This window comes from Microtus oregoni, unplaced genomic scaffold (assembly GCF_018167655.1).
Source record: "Microtus oregoni isolate MIOR12 unplaced genomic scaffold, Mior012 000003F_ref0000135, whole genome shotgun sequence".
NCBI lineage: Eukaryota > Metazoa > Chordata > Mammalia > Rodentia > Cricetidae > Microtus > Microtus oregoni.
The window spans coordinates 36,762,639-36,779,771 of record NW_024543062.1 but is presented as its reverse complement, the minus strand read 5'-3'; positions in this window follow the sequence as shown (position 1 = coordinate 36,779,771).

Below are 17,133 nucleotides of genomic sequence, written 5' to 3'. Positions count from 1 at the left end.
TCTCAAAAATTGACCACATACTCGGTAGCAAAGCTAACTTACACACTTACAAAAAAAATTAGTAACCACCTGCGTCTTATCAGATCACCTTGGATTAAAGCTAGAATTCAACAACAATACTACCCCGAGAAAGCCTACAAACTCATGGAAAGTGAACAGTCAACTACTGAATCACCACTGGATAAAGGTAGAAATAAAGAAAGAAATTAAAGTCTTCCTTGAATTTAATGAAAATAAAGACACAACATGCTCAAATCTATGGGACACTATGAAAGCAGTCCGAAGAGGAAAGTTCATTGCATTAAGTGCCCACTTAAAGAAAACAGAGAAAGCACATATTGGAGACTTAACAGCCCACCTGAAAGCTTTAGAAAAAAAAAGAAGCAGACTCACCTAGAAGGAGTAGAAGACTGGAAAAAATCAAACTGAGGGCTGAAATCAATAAAATAGAAACACAGAAAACAATCCAAGGGATCAATGAAACATAAAGCTGGTTCCTGGAGAAAATCAACAAGATTGATAAACCCCTATCCAAACTAATCAAACAGCAGAGAGAGAACACACAAATTATTAAGATCATAAATGAAATGGGAGACATAACCACAGACATAGAAGAAATTGAGAGAATCATTAGATGTTACTACAAAAGCCCATACGCCACAATATTGGAAAATGTAAAGAAATGGGCATTTTTTAGAAAAGTACCATACACCAAAGTTGAACCAAGACCAGGTGAACAATCTAAATAAACCTGTTAGTCTCAAAGAAATAGAAGCTGTTATCAAAAACCTCCCTACCAAAAAAAGCCCAGGACCAGATGGTTTCAATGCAGAATTCTAAGAAAACTTCAAAGAAGAGCTAATACTTATACTCCTTAATATACTTCACAATATAGAAACAGAAGAGTCATTGCCAAATTCCTTTTAGGAAGCCACAGTTACCCTGATACCAAAATCACTAAAAGACTCAACCAAGAAAGAGAATTACAGTGAATCTCACTCATGAACATCAACGCAAAAATTCTAAATAAAATACTGGGAAACCAAATCCAAGAACAAATTAGAAAATTATCCATTATGATCAAGTAGGCTTCATCGCAGAAATGCATGGCTGGTTCAACATTTGCAAATCTATCAATGTAATCCATCATATAAATAAACTGAAAGAAAAAAACATGATCATTTCCTTATATGCTGAAAAAACATTTAACAAAATTCAACACCCTTTTATGATAAAGATCTTGGAGAGATTAGGGATAAAAAGTTCATACCTAAATATAATAAGAGCTATTTACAGCAAGCCGGCAGCTAATATCAAATTAAATGCAGAGAAACTCTAAGCCATTCCACTAAAATCAGGAACACGACAAGGCTGTACACTTTCTCCATATCTCTTCAATATAGTGCTTGATGTTCTTGCAATAGCAATAAGACAACATAAGGAGATCAGGGGGATTTAAATTGGAAAGGAAGAAGTTAAACTTTCGTTATTTGCAGATGATATGATAGTGTACATAAGCGACCCCATAAACTCTACCAAAAAACTCCTACAGCTGATAAACACCTTTAGTATTGTGGCAGGATACAAGATCAACTCCAAAAAAATCAGTTGCCCTCCTATACACAAAGAGAACACTGTTCTCACTTCTAACAATACTTTGACAAATCTCAAACAACGGCTTCACTTTTCAGAGAAACACATGTGCGTTTCTCACAGAAGCATTTCTTGAAATTCATACACTTTCCAAAGAACATGATTATCTTTCGAAATAAAGACTCTACACACTTCTGACAATACTTTGAAAAATCTCAAACAACGGCTTCTCCTTTCAGAGAAACTCATGTACGTTTCTCACAAAAGCATTTCATGAAATTCATTATCTTTGGAAGTAAAGGTTCCACAGAGAACAGGAACACTGTTCTCACTTCTAACAATGGCCTCTCTTTTCAGGAAATGCATTTTTGAGAAACGCACAAGTGTTTCTCTGAAAGGAAAAGCCGTTGTTTGAGATTTGTCAAAGTATTGTCAGAAGTGAGAACAGTGTTCCTGTTCTCTGTCGAATCTTTATTTCGAAAGATAATCATGTTCTTTTGAAAGTGTATGAATTTCAAGAATTTCTGAAAAGAGAGGCCGTTGTCAAAGTATTGTCAGTGTGTTCAGATTGATATTGAGGTCTTTAATCCATTGGGACTTGAATTTTGTGCATGGTGATAGATATGGATCTATTTTCATTCTTCTACAGATTGACATTCAGTTATGCCAGCACCATTTGTTGAAGATTCTTTCTTTCTTCCATTGTATACTTTTAGCTCCATTATTAAAAATCAGGTGTTTATAGGTTTGTGGGTTAATATCCGGGTCTTCTATTCGATTTTATTGATCGACTTCTCTGTTTTTATGCCAATACCAAGCTGTTTTCAATATTGAAGTTCTGTAATAGAGTTTGAAGTCAGGGATGGTAATTCCTCCAGACGATCCTTTATTGTATAAGATTGTTTTGGCTATCCTGGGTTTTTTGTTTTTCCATATAGAGTTGATTATTGTTCTCTCAAGGTCTGTGAAGAATTTTGATGGGACCTTGATGGCGATTGCATTGAATCTATAGATTGCTGTTCTCACTTCTGACAATACTTGGACAAATCTCAAACAACCGCTTCTCCTTTCAGAAAAACACTTGTGCATTTCTCAAAAATGCATTTAATGAAATCCATACACTTTCAAAGAAGATGATTCTCGTTCAAAGTAAAGCATCTGCAGTGAATAGCAAAACTTCTCATTTGAGAAACACGTGTGTATATCACAAAAGCATTTCATGAAATTCATACACTTTATATAGAACGTAATTATTTGAGAAACGCACAAGTGTTTTTCTGAAAGGAGAAGCGGTTGTGAGTGTGTGTGTGTGTGTGTTGCTTAAACATATGGGTATAGCAAGTATTGCATGTAGGAATATGGGCTCAGGACTGACCACTTAGGACTGGATAATCTTTCTCAAATTCTGGTCCCAAGGAAACATTAATTCTTTACTCAGAAGACATTGATGGGCTCTAACTAATCTATGAGTGTGATTGATAATGGTAAAATTTAAAACAACATTTTGCTCTGTCATTTTGAAGTTCCATGGTCACTATCAGCAAGATCATGTGCTTCATTGTGCCACCACGCTTAGTTTAAAACCATATTTTAATACTGCACAGCCATTTCTTTATTTGCATTGGAATCTTCTTCCATAGGATTCCAGCACACATGGAAGAACAGCTGGAACATCCAGCACTGCCTTATAGTTTTAAACTTTCCACTCATAACTATTGATTCTTTGATGAGTTGGACTGCCACATATAAGTCATTCCAATAAATTCCCTTCATAGGGAGAGAAAGATATTTTCTATAAGTTCTGCGACTTCAGAAAACCTGAGTAATACAAGATCTTTCCAGTTTTTTTATATAGGCAATTACTTCTATAAAGTTTCTTCTTTGTACCACTTTAATTATACCTTATAATGTTGGGAATATTTTATGTTCATTTTTATTCAACTGTAAAAAGTTTTTAATTTCTTTCTGCCTGACACAAATTTTACTTAGTAGAGAGTTGTTCAATTTCCATGAGTTTGTAAGGTTCTTTTTTTTCTGTTGTTGTTGATGTCCAGCTTTTATCCAGGGTAGTCTGAGAAGATGTGGATAATTATTTTATTATTTACTTATCCATTGTGACTTACTTTGTATCCAGGTATGTAGCAAGTTTTGGAAAAAGTTCAATGAAGTTCAGCAAAAAATATTTTTTTTCTTTTTCAGTGAAATGTTCTAAAACTATCTTAGGTTCATTTGGTTTATGTTCTATGTTAGCTCCAGCATTTCTATGCTTAGCTTATAGGTAGATGACATGTGTATTGAGGAGAGTTGGATTTTGAAGTCTTCCACTATCAGTGTGTGAGAGTCAATATGTAATTTAACCTGTAGAAATTGGGTTTTTTTGTTTAATTTTTTGTTTACTTTTTTGCATTTTTTGTTTGTTTTTACACACCTGGGCACAATTGTGTTATAAGCACATATGTTAAGAATTGGAATATTATCTTGATATAGCTTTCTTTTGATAAGTATGATGTGTATTTGTCCATTTTTTTTGATTAATTTTGACTTGAAGTCTATTTTTTCTTTTAAAATAACTACACCAGCTTGAAAACTAGATCCACTTGCATGGAAAATGTTTTTTAAACTCTTTATTGTGAGGTAATGTGTATTTGTTATTGAAATGTGTTTCTTATATTTAGTGGCAGGACAGATCTGTTTTTGTATCCATTCAGTTAATTTATGACATTTTGTTAGTGGACCAAAACATATTTTTTGAGGGGTAATAATAACCAATGGTTTTTGATTACTGTTAATTTTGTTGTTGTTCGGGGGGTGTTTCCCTTCTTTTGATTTTGATGGTCATGAAAATGTATTCCTAATCTTTTGATGTGTGTTGTTAACCTCCTTGGTTGAATTTTGTTTCTATTACCTTCTGCAGGGCTGTATTTGTAGATAGGTACTGTCTAAATTTGTCTTCAACTGAATATCTTAATTTCTCCCTCTATGGTGATTGAAAGTTTCCTGGATACAATAGTCTAGAATGGCATCTATGGTCCTCAAAGTTTATATCTCATAAGTACAGGACTTTATGACTTATAGAGTCTCAAATGAAAAGTCCCATGCCATTCCAACTGGTTCAAATTTAAATGTTTCTTGACCCTTTCCATTGCTCCATTGCTGCCTCTTCTTCTTCTTCTTCTTCTTCTTCTTCTTCTTCTTCTTCTTCTTCTCCTTTTTCTTCTCCTCCTCCTCCTCCTCTTCCTCCTCCTCCCCCTTCTTCTTCTTTTCTGTACATAATGTAGTGTTTTGAGATTTTCTATCTGACTAAATCTATTTCTTGTTTTATATATCTTTTTAACTTTTATGGGCATCTACTTCTTTAGGCTAGGAAGTTTTAAGTCTATGATTTTGTAAGCGGTTGTGGGGACGAGGCAGAAATCCTTAATAAATAAATAAATTTAAAAAAAAAGAAAAAAAAGTATTTTTAGGTCTTTGAATTTGGTTTATTATGCTTCTTCTGTTCCTATTATTCATAGATTTGTTCTTGCAGTTTCCAAGATTTATAGTACATTTTATGTTAGATATGTTTTACATTTAGCAATTTTGTTCACCAACATATCCATTTTTTTATGTTGTGTTCTCAAGGCCCAAGAGTGTCTTTTCCATTGTTTGAATTTTGCTAGTGTAACTTGCTTCTGTATGTCATATTTAAATTCTTAAATTGTTCATTTCCAAAATTTCCTCCATTTGGGATTTCTTTAGTGATTCTATTTCCATGTTTAGGTTTTCAACAGTTTTATTTATTTACTTCAACAGCTTAATTGTATTTTCTTGGATTCTATTAATGATTTTTTTTTATTTCTTCCAATTGCTTGTTTCTGTTTTCTTAGATTTCTTTGAGGGATTTATCTATTTCCTTTGTAAGAATGTCTACTATCTTTTTTTTTTGTTTGTTTGTTTGTTTGGTTTTTCGAGACAGGGTTTCTCTGTGGCTTTGGAGCCTGTCCTGGAACTAGCTCTGTAGACCAGGCTGGTCTCGAACTCACAGAGATCCGCCTGCCTCTGCCTCCCGAGTGCTGGGATTAAAGGCGTGTGCCACCATCGCCCGGTTGCCTACTATCTTTATACAGGCTCTTTTATGGTCCTTTTCTTGTATTTTAGCTGATAGATCATAGTTCAAAAACTCTTAGATCAAAAGGACTTAGTAATGAAAGAATGCAGAGCCTAGTGGGAGGGGACAAAGAAAAACCAATATATTATATTATATAAATGAAAAAGATTGACAGGAATAAAAATTAACACAGATCTTTTTGCTAGAACGAAAATTTGAGACACATGGTGTAGGTCTTGTTCCCATAGTTAGTATCATGATTCATTTTTAAAGTTCTCTATTTTGAAAATTATAACTTTCTATTAATCTTTTGTTAAACTTCTTTCTCAAAACTCATTAACAATTCTCTATCTTTCTGCCATCAGTATTCCCAGTATTTAAATAAGATATGACAATATCCACAAAACAACACAACACATCCATTTTTGTGAAGTTTAAAATGAGTAGAATCATTTCAATTGTTCTTACACTTGACAATCTCTTCATTCACTCTAAAGTTTACTATGTAGAATGTTCTAATCCAAATTTTATATTTGAAAAGATTATCCCATTTGCATAGTTTCTACTTTTAATTCACTAATAATGTTTTAAGATCTTTGCTTTTCTGATTATGTGCATATGATCTCTCCATGTGTGGGTATAGAGTACATGAACCATACCTTATATATAAAAAGAAAAGGACAAGTTTCCTTCCAATGTAAGTTTTAGGAGTAAACTCAAGGTATCAGCTTTGCATGGGGACTGTTTTCACTCACTAAGCCTTCTCTCTTTTCAATACATTCTTTTTCTGTGTGATGAATCTATGTTCTTAGATGCTCAATACATGTTTAAAAAATGTTGGTGTTGATATTTGCTAGTTTCCTATATGTGTTGCAATAATGCATATATATGGATTATATATATACATGCATACATACACATATATGCTATATTATACTTTCTGTAATATCTTGTAAAGTTTAAATATAATGCATCATGATTTTTAGCCCCAGATAATATTTTTCATTTATGATAGTTTTTATTTTCAGTTAATCATGCACTGATTTGTAGTCCATGTCTAGTACTCAAAGTAATCATAAATACAAAATGTTTCTGCTCAAATAGTGAAATAATTACAGACTAGTTTTTTTCTTATTCTTCATATTAACTGTAATATTCTTGAATCCAATTATTTCACACAACATGAAGATATATGTATCAAAACACTAGTACACAATTTGCCTTTTTTAGTTTGCTATAGGAGCATTTTTCATTCATCTTGCTTCAATCTCTTCTTATCATCTGGTAAGTTGTGACATCTAGGCAGAAAGGACATGATTTGACACTCTGATTTTGCCTTCACATTCACAGTATTCTCCAATCCCTGAGGGGAGATATTTAATGGAGACCTCCCATTTAGAGCTGTTCATTTAAAAGTTTCTCTATATCTTTGTCTCTGTCTCCTCTTTCCCTTGACTTTGTATGTGTATATATGAGTTGTGTTGTCTGACTGTGAGTGTTTGTATTTGTTCCACTCTGCTCCAATAGGAAGCTTCTCTAATAATAACTGAATAAGATCCTGATTTATGAGATTCATCAGACTAGCGTAATATCATTAGAAATTGTTTTATCTCTACATGTATGTATGTATGTGTGTATGTATGTATGTTTTTATGTATGTATTATGTAGTATTTGGCTTTACCTTAGTTCTCTGCACTCCCAATTTATGTCTCTTGGTCCCCAAAGCAATATCACATATGGATTCTTTTTGGTGGCACAGGTATTAATTCAAATATAAAGTTGGCTGACTACTCCAACAGGCTTTGGGCCACCATTGCCTTAGAATGTTTTTGCAGGAATAAAACATATTCTTCTCTCTCCCAGGGAGAAAAGACCTACAATCTCAACAAAACTCATTTTTCCTTTCCCACTAGATATAAATTACCAAGTAGTTTCTTAGTTAAGAATGGGAATTTGTTCCCAACCACCTTCTAATGTTGGGATTTTGTCTGGCATACGTTTACGTTTGTCTTGTGCATGACTTAGCATGCACTGAGTTTATTTGTGCACTTTCCAAGCTATAACTGGGAAAAACTATTTTTGTGTAGTCCACAAACACTCCTGGCTCTTACATTTAATCTATTCCATTTTCTTCCATGGTCCTTGAGTCTTGGGAGAATAAATTGAATATAGAAGTCTTATATGTGGCTAAGCATTCCATGGGTTCTTATTCTCTGAATATTTATCTATTGTATAATTCTGTGTTAACCACCACCTACTGCAAGTAGTAATTTCTCAGTTGAGTGTTAAGTGACACATTTATTGATATGATGTTAACTCATTTGGAATTATTTACTACCTATATACTTAGCAGCTTATCCTTAGGTTATCCTTGAGGATCTTTCTAATTATAGGTTCTTAGTATGATATTTGAGCCAGGTATGGGTTTCCTTTCGTGAAGTAGAACTTAAGTGTAATCAGAAAGTTATTGGCTATGACCATGAAGTTTATGTAACTAATGTACTAGTATGAATGTCTTTTCAGGCCAAACATTGTTGTAGTTTAAAGAACTCGTACCAGGAAATAATTGATAATTATTATACTCTGCCAATATGTTGCATAGAAATTACCAACTCTAGGAAAGCTGTTCAGTGGGGATAAAGCTTCCAGATCTGTAATAATTTGATGTTTCCACATTTTGTTCTCAAGTATATGGTGTTTTCAGCAATAGTGTCTTTTAAAATTTTTATTTATTTTATAAACCAGTCACAGTTCCACATCTCATCCCTCCTCCCACACCCTACATATCTTCTTCCAACCCAACACCATCCACTACTCTTAAAGAGTAATACTTGTCATGGTGAGTCAACAAAACCTTGCATATAAAGTTTAGGGAAGATCAAGCCCTCACCAATACATCAAGAAAAACCTCACACATCATTTTCCATCAGATATTTTACAGCCACCTCAACACACCCAGAGAGAAACTCCTGTTTACTCAGTTTCATAGGAATCTATAAATTCATATATATATTTTTAGCAGTATTATTTGTGTAAGTTTCTTTCTATTAGCCTCAAGTTGTTTCAAATATTTTATTGTGTTCTTAGCTTTTTTTTAAACAGAGTGCATATATAAGCTGTTTCTAAACAATTCAGGAGCAAGTACTTTTATTTTCTTCTGTTTTCTCAAGACTAGGTTTCTATGTGTAACAGTCCTGGCTGTCTAGAAAATTGTTTTGTATACCAGGCTGCCCTTGAATTCACAGAGATTCTCCTGACACTAATTCAAAATTACTGGGATTAAACACTTATGACACCACCACCCACCTAAACTCTTGTTTTGTTATTGTTGTTGTTTATGAGATGCATATATTTTCTTTTATTGAATTTTCCATAAAAGTTGACACAAATTACTACAATGGATTATTAGATTCCTATTTTCAGACAGTATTCTTGGAGCTTTCAGGTAAAATAAGCTCCATGAATTTACAAAAACTACAGTTTTCCTACTGTCCAGATACCCTGCTGGGAATATAAGTACCTATTTCAGGGTAATTTGGTGACTACTTTACAATTATTTCAGAGTAATAGGATTGAGATTAATGGAATAGAAAATCACTTTCAATATTCCGAAAAAAGCTCTAGGAATGCTGGAGTATTTGGGTAGGAATCTCACTTAAAAATCTTTCTTTATTGAACTTAAAATATCTCAAGTTATTCAAGTCTATATTCCAGTAATGATGATATAAAGAGCTAATGAATAACATCAAGTAAAAAAAAACCACTTCCCTTAATAAGGAATACAATCAAACATTTATTTGCAAATGTGCATTTTTCCTAACACACACACAAACACACACACAAATTAAAGACTTAAGAGAACCAATAGCAAATTCTATGCAATACATGATTCTTCTCAGGCAGTAAGTAAATTCTTTGCTGTACTGAAACATGTGTTAAACAAACATAAATATACAACTTTTAAGCCTAAGAAGATAATTCTTCTACAATGCAAATAAGAATAAGCTAAAAATAGGACCTATGAATATCTCACCATATTTTAACTTAATCTAAACTATGTTGAACAGCATATTTCCTTTTAGAAAAACAATACTAATATAACAAATACAATTTTGTTTCTTTTCTCAGTCAAGCAGTATCTTAAGTTACCTTTAGGATAACTGAAATATGATTTTAGAATTATCCACTCTCCTTATACTCACCTGTATAAAAATTTCATCTATATAAATCCTGGCTAATAAATTGGCCAGTTTATTTAAGCAAACTTAATTTACTTTTTGGATTAAATTTGGAAAATATTAGACTAAAAAAATTGTGTATTCATAGCTAGGTGGAGATCCACTAAATGATCTGCCATTGGTGCCTATCATGGCTTCTAAGGTAGGTGAAACTGTGACAACTGTTTCCCCTAATCTTAAAACAGTTTATATTATTTCTACCTCCTTCTCCCATTATTGTGAATTTTAAGATTCCAATGCATAAATTTTCAACAAATGGAAAGATTAATAACATTTTCTCTCCAATATGTACTTTAAAGATATATTGTAAAAACTTATATGCTGTGTAAAGATAGAAAATACACAGAGAGTTTAGATACTGTATGTTATTGTGTTGTCATATTTGACTGCTAAGGAAGAAGCAACAGGAGATAAAAGACATTCGATTATAAATGCTGCTGGTTTAAACCAACCTATATATTTTGAAAATGCCTTGATTTCAAATTTTAAGTTAAAAATATTTTTTCTATGGGGAAGAGATTGGATATGTATCAATGTTTTGTTAAGCAAAGAAAGGATTGATTGAGGAAATCCCTATTAAAATATATCAAATTATAACAAATATCCCAGATGATCCATCATTTTAGAGCATCTCTGTTAAAGTTTCCTATGGGTTCTTCATCCAGAACAGTCTCAAGACTGCTGGCTGAGATGATCCAGTCTTACAGAGTACTCTCATCAGAACTGGACCATAATCCTAAATTATTTTTTAGGTCTTCATAAGCTTATCAGTGAGTCCATTAAGTAGGTAGTAGCCAAGAAAGCTACAACCCCATAGGAAAAAAAATGATTATTAATGTTTGTGTTTGTTTACCATGTTGGTTATAAGTTATTATGGATAATAATCACAAAAAGGCCTAAAAAGATTAGATTCAGAGTTCTTGTTTTGATAAACAAAGAGGAAATACTGTGGCATAATGCTCTTGTACAATACTATAAAGATTTGTCAATAATATTGGTTTAATAAAACCCTGATTGGCCAGTAGCCAGGCAGGTATATCCAGGATGACCAGACTGGGAAAATTCTGGAAAGAGTAAATGCAGAGATTCAGTCATCATCAAGTATCAGGAGAAGCAAGATGATAATTCCTTACTGAAAAAAATGTACAAAGTTACACAGCTAAACACAGATAAGAATTATGCGTTAATTTAAGTTGTATGAGTAATTAGTAATAATTGTGAACAATAGGTCAAATATTTTATGATAATATAAGCTTCTGTGTGCTTCTTTGGGACTGAATGGCTGTGGTATGGGGAGGGGGACAAAAGAAACTTCCATCTATACACACATTAGATGATTCATTAGTAAAGTTGCCTTTAAATTTCATTAAAAATCCATTGATTTAATTAATATTTACTTTACATGGTAATGATAAGTAGTTGATACAATGTCTCTGTGAAAACTTACAATATTTTTCAATGTATCTATTGAAGAAGAGTTCTTCTATCCCAGTAATCAGTGAAGCGTGAGCACCATCAACTGTATCACAGAAACAATATTATACTTTCCCTGATAAAGCTCAGCAAGAACTTGATCTAAACACAGGAATTCCTTACCACGTATTTGCCAATGATGGAAAGCAATTCTTGAGAACTGTCTAAAAGTGTATAGGAAATGTTCATGTGTGTGTGAAAATTTCATTGTCACTATGTGTGCTTTATTTTTCACATTTTCTGTTTTAATGCTAAAATGGTTTTAGCTTAACAGTATGCTTAAATTCACACACACACACACACACACACACACTCACATGCATGCATGTACCATCACTACAACCATCATTTCCACCACCAAAACCTTCACCACTGCTGCATAAACAATAAAATAACAGGAATTACTGGTGACATCTCAAGTTCCATATTAAAATATGCAGTCTAATTAGGATGATGCAAATACAGCTCTATCTTCTGTATCAAAGAAACAAGTATTGACATGAAGGACAGACAAGTTTTTTTTTTCAGGCTAAAGCGATGAAAAAAATTATTCCAAACAAGTGTACCTACAAAGCAAGCTAGTGTGACTATTCCAATGTCTAACAAATACATTTCTGCCCAAATAATTATAAGAGATAGGGAAAAATATTATCTACACACCAAAGGATAAATCCACCAAGAAGATGCTGTAGCTCTTAACATCCATGCACCAAATATATGGCCAGTCAATTTCAAAGAAAATACAATATTATAGCTTATATTAGATATTGAACCACATGCATTACTAGTAGTAAACTTCAATAGCCCACAACTGACAATACACCATACATCTATAGAAAAATCAAGCATAGAAGTTCTAGAACTCACTTATATTGTGTATCAAATGGAACTAACAGGTATTTATAAAACTTTACACAAACATAAATTAATGTGCATTCTTCTGAGCACTAATTAAATTTTTCACAAAAGTAATAACATACATAAACAGAAAGCAAGTCTGAATAGATACAAGAAAAAAAATAATCACCTGCACTCTATTCTTTCATCACAGATGAAATCTGAGTATAAACAAAAAAAAAAGAATCAAAGAGGAACATTCATAATAAAAGAAACTGTGCAACTCTTTACTGATTGAAAAAAATGGGTCATGAGAGAAATTAATAAAGATTTTATAAATTTGTAAGAGAATAAATAATCAATGTACCGAAATTTATGTAACACAATGATTGTTACTTTTAGAGGCAAGAACTCAGCCTGCTTCAAGGCTGAGGGGACTAGGGAGACAGTGGTGAATGGTCCTGCCTCTGGGGCTTCTTTGTATCACACTACCCTGCCCCCCAAACCTACCTTTTTGTCTGTGAGGTCCTTGGAGCCCAGCAAGAGGCCCTTATCCTGTGCTGAGAAAATCTGGAGTGGTGAGTGAGTGGCCACCCAGCCTACCACTTCCAGGGAATGGAATCCAGACATCCTCCAATTCCCTAAGCTTTTCTGGCCATCCAATTGGGAGTGCTCCTCACTACTGGCTTTCTTTTCCCCATCCCATCTTACCTGCAAGCACTGCTTTTCAACTGTGAGGTCCTTGGATCCCCCAACTCAGTCTGCTTCAGAGCCAAGGTGTCTGGGAAGCCAGCAGTTAGTGGTCCTGCCTCTGGGGAGTCTTTGTACCATACCACCCTGCCCACAGAGCCCGCCTTTTTGTTTGCAAGGTCTTTGAAGCCCAGCAAAATGATCTGCTCCTATGTTGAGGAGATCCGGAGTGATTCCCCAGTAAAGCCTGCTTCTGGGTAGAGGGGATCTGAAAGCCAGCTCCAGTGCTGAGAGGACATAAGAGAAGGCAGACCAAAAAAAAACCACACAAGTACACAGTCAGCCACAACAAAGATTGGATCAAGACACCAAAACTATGCTGGTCTCATTTGAAGGAAGAGATGGTCAGGCGCCAATGCAAGAATTCCTCCAACAACCTGAAAAGCAACATGATAACAACAGAATCCAGTGAGCACGTAACAGCAAGACTTGAGCATCCTAACCCAGAAGTAGAAGAAATTGACTTTTTTTTTTTTTTTTTGGTTTTTCGAGACAGGGTTTCTCTGTGGTTTTGGAGCCTGTCCTGGAACTAGCTCTTGTAGACCAGGCTGGTCTCGAACTCACAGAGATCCGCCTGCCTCTGCCTCCCGAGTGCTGGGATTAAAGGCGTGCGCCACCATTGACTTTAAATGTAACATTATGAAAATGATGGAAACCCTTAAACAGGAAATGAAAAACTCACTTAAAGAAATGGAAGAGAATACAAATAAAAAGATAGAAGTAATAAATCTCTCAAAGATACCAAAGAAAAAGCAATCAAACAGGTAAAGGAAACAGTTCAAGACTTGAAGACCAAAATGGAGTTAATAAAGAAAACACAAACTGAGGGATGGCTGGATATGGAAAATCTGGGTAAAAGAACAGGAACTACAAAGACAAGTATAACCAACAGAATATAAGAGATAGAAGAAATAATCTCAAGCACTGAACATACTATAGAAGAAATAGACTCAGTGATCATAGAAAACAGCAAATCCAACAAATTCTTAACACAAACCATCCAGGAAATCTGGGACACCATGAAAATTTCAAACCTAAGAATAATAGGGGTAGAAAAAAAGAAAAGAATTCCAGCTCAAATACCCAGAAAATATATTCAACAAAATAATAGAAGAAAACTTTCCCAACCTAAAGAAGGGTATTCCTATGAAGGTACAAGAAGCATACAGAACAGCAAAAAGACTAGATAAAATAAATCCCCTCACCATATAATAATCAAAACACAAAACATACAGAATAAAGAAAGAATATTAAGAGCTGCAAAGGAAAAGGTCAAGTAACATAAAAGTAAACCTATCAGAATTACAACTGATTTCTCTATAGAAACCATGAAAGCAAGAATGTCTTAGATAGATGTGGTGCAGACCATAAAAGACTATGGATAAAAGCTCAGACTACTAAATGCAACAAAGCTTTCTTTCACTATTGATGGATAAAACAAGGTATTCCAGGATAAAAACAGATTTAAACAATATGTAACCACAAACCCAGCCTTACAGAATGTACTAGAAGGGAAACCAAACCCAAGCAAGCCAACAACACTCACAATAGCACAAACATCTGACAGCCCTCCACCAACACAACTCAAAAAAGAGAAATACACAAACAACCACCAAAAAAAAAAAACGGAGTTAACAACCACTGGTCATTAATATCACTTATTAATATCAATGGACTCAATTCACCTATAAAAAGGCACAGGTTAAGAGAATGGATACAAAAACAGGATCCAAAATTCTGCTGTTTACGAGAAACACACCTCGACCTAAAAGACAGACACTACTTCAGAGTAAAGGGTTGGGAAAAGGTTTTCAATCAAATGGACCTAAGAAACAAGTGGATGTGGCTATCTTAATATCTATCAAAATCAATTTCAAACTGAAATCTAGCAGAGAGATGGAGAAAAACACTTTATACTCATAACAGGATAAAGTGTCAATCCTGAATATCTATGCCCCTAATATAAAAGCACCCACATACGTAAAAGAAACATTACTAGAACTCAAAGCACAAATCAAACCCCACACACTAATAGTAGGAGATTTCAACACTCCTCTCTCAGCAACGGACAGGTCAACCAGATAGGAACATAACAGAGAAATAAGAGAACTAACAGATGTAATAAATCAAATGGACTTAACAGATATCTATAGAGTACTCCACCAAAATAGGAAAGAATATATCTGTTTCTCAACATCTCATGGAACCTTCTCGAAAATTGATCACATACTCTGTAACACAGCAAACATCCACAGATACAAAAAAATTGAAGTAACCATCTGTGTGTTATCAGATATATATATATATATATATATATATATATATATATATATATATATATATATATCGTCCTGGAAATTGGAAGCAAACAAGATCACCAGGCAAATGTTGGAAGCATGGGTGTGGGATGGGGTGTGGGAAAGGGGAGACAGGGAGAGAGAAGGTTGGGGAGAACTTGGAAGTGTGGGATGGTTGAGATGGAGGAAGGACAGATATGGGATAAGGGAAGAAGATATCTTAATTAAGGGAGCCATTTTGGGGTTGGCAAGAGGTTTGGCTCTAGACGGGTTCCCAGGTTTCCACAGGGATGTCCCCAGCCAGGACCCTGGGCAGTGTAGGAGAGGGTGCCTGACCTGGCCTTGTCCTGTAGTCAGACTGTTGACTATCTTAAATATCACCGTAGAACCTTTGTCCAGAGAGGGATGAAGATAGAGACAGAGCCCCACATAGTAGCACTGGACTGAGCGCCTAAGGTCCAGTTGAAGAGAATAAAGAGTGAGAATATGAGCCAGGAAGTCAGGACTGCGAGGGGGCTCCACCCTCTGAGACAGTGTGCTTGATCTAATGGGAGCTCACCAAATCCAGATGGACTAGGACTGAATGAGAATGTGATAAAACCGGACTCTCTGAATGTGGCTGACAATTGGGCCTGATTGAGAAGCCAATGATAAAGCACTGGAATTTTTCTTACTGCATGTACTGGCTGTTTGGGATACTAGGCTATTTGGATGCATACCTTCCTAGGACTGGATGGAGGAGGGAGAGCCTTGAACTTCCTACAGGGCAGGGTGCCCTGCCCTCTCTTAGGGCTGGATGGGGAGGGAGGGATGGTGAGTGGAGGAGAGAAAGGGAAATGGGAGGAGAGGAGGAATTGGAAATGTTGAATGGTATTATTTATAAAGCAATAAAAAAACAAAAAAGAGGCAAAATCATACAAATAAGGGCCTACATAAAGAATAGATAGAAAAGAAAAATGGAGAGATTTCATACTAATAGTCTACCAGCTCACAAAGAACACTAGAAAAATAAAAAAAAATCACACAGTAAATGAGAAGAAGATAAATAATCATTAAAATATAAACTGACATCAATTAAACAGAAAAAAAAACAACAAAACAATACAAAATTCAAAGAAACAGAGTGGTTCTTTGAGAACATCAGTCGTATTAGCAATTCCTTATTGTAAATAACTTAAATTTGGAATAAATATTTGATGCTGGAATAGTGAGAGGAAAACAAGGTGACAAAACAAAATACACACAGTAAATCCCCCAAATTATAAAGATATATTTTAAAATCATGTACTCAATAACATTGGAAAGTAAAAAATAAATGAGTAGTTTTTTGATAGGTATCAATTATAAAACTTAAATGAGAGAAGCAAGCTAAGCAGACCTGAAAACTCTTAGTAAAATGGAAGCAGTCATACAATTTCCCCCAAGAAGAAATAAACCCTTCATTAGAATATTTTAGTCAACTAATCTACTAGACTTTAATGAAGAGGTAATGCAGCTATCCCTTAAATTATTTCATTAAATTGAAACAGAAAGAATCTTTCCAAATACCCAAATCACAAAATCCTGAAAAAAGAAGAAAAATTTATAGCCCAAACAAAGATGCAAAAATACTATCAAAAAATATCCAAGAATATATCAGAATGATCATCTACCATGATTAAGTAAACTTTATTCATGAGTTGTTTGGAAGGTTTGATAAAGAAAAATTACTAAAAATAATTTACTAAATAAATAAACTGAAATTGAAAAAAAAACATGAACATCCTTTTATATGCAGTGAAGGTCTTTGCTAACATATATCATGATAAAAATTCAGGAGAGATTACAAAAAAGTGTCAAAACTTAGAACAATAAATG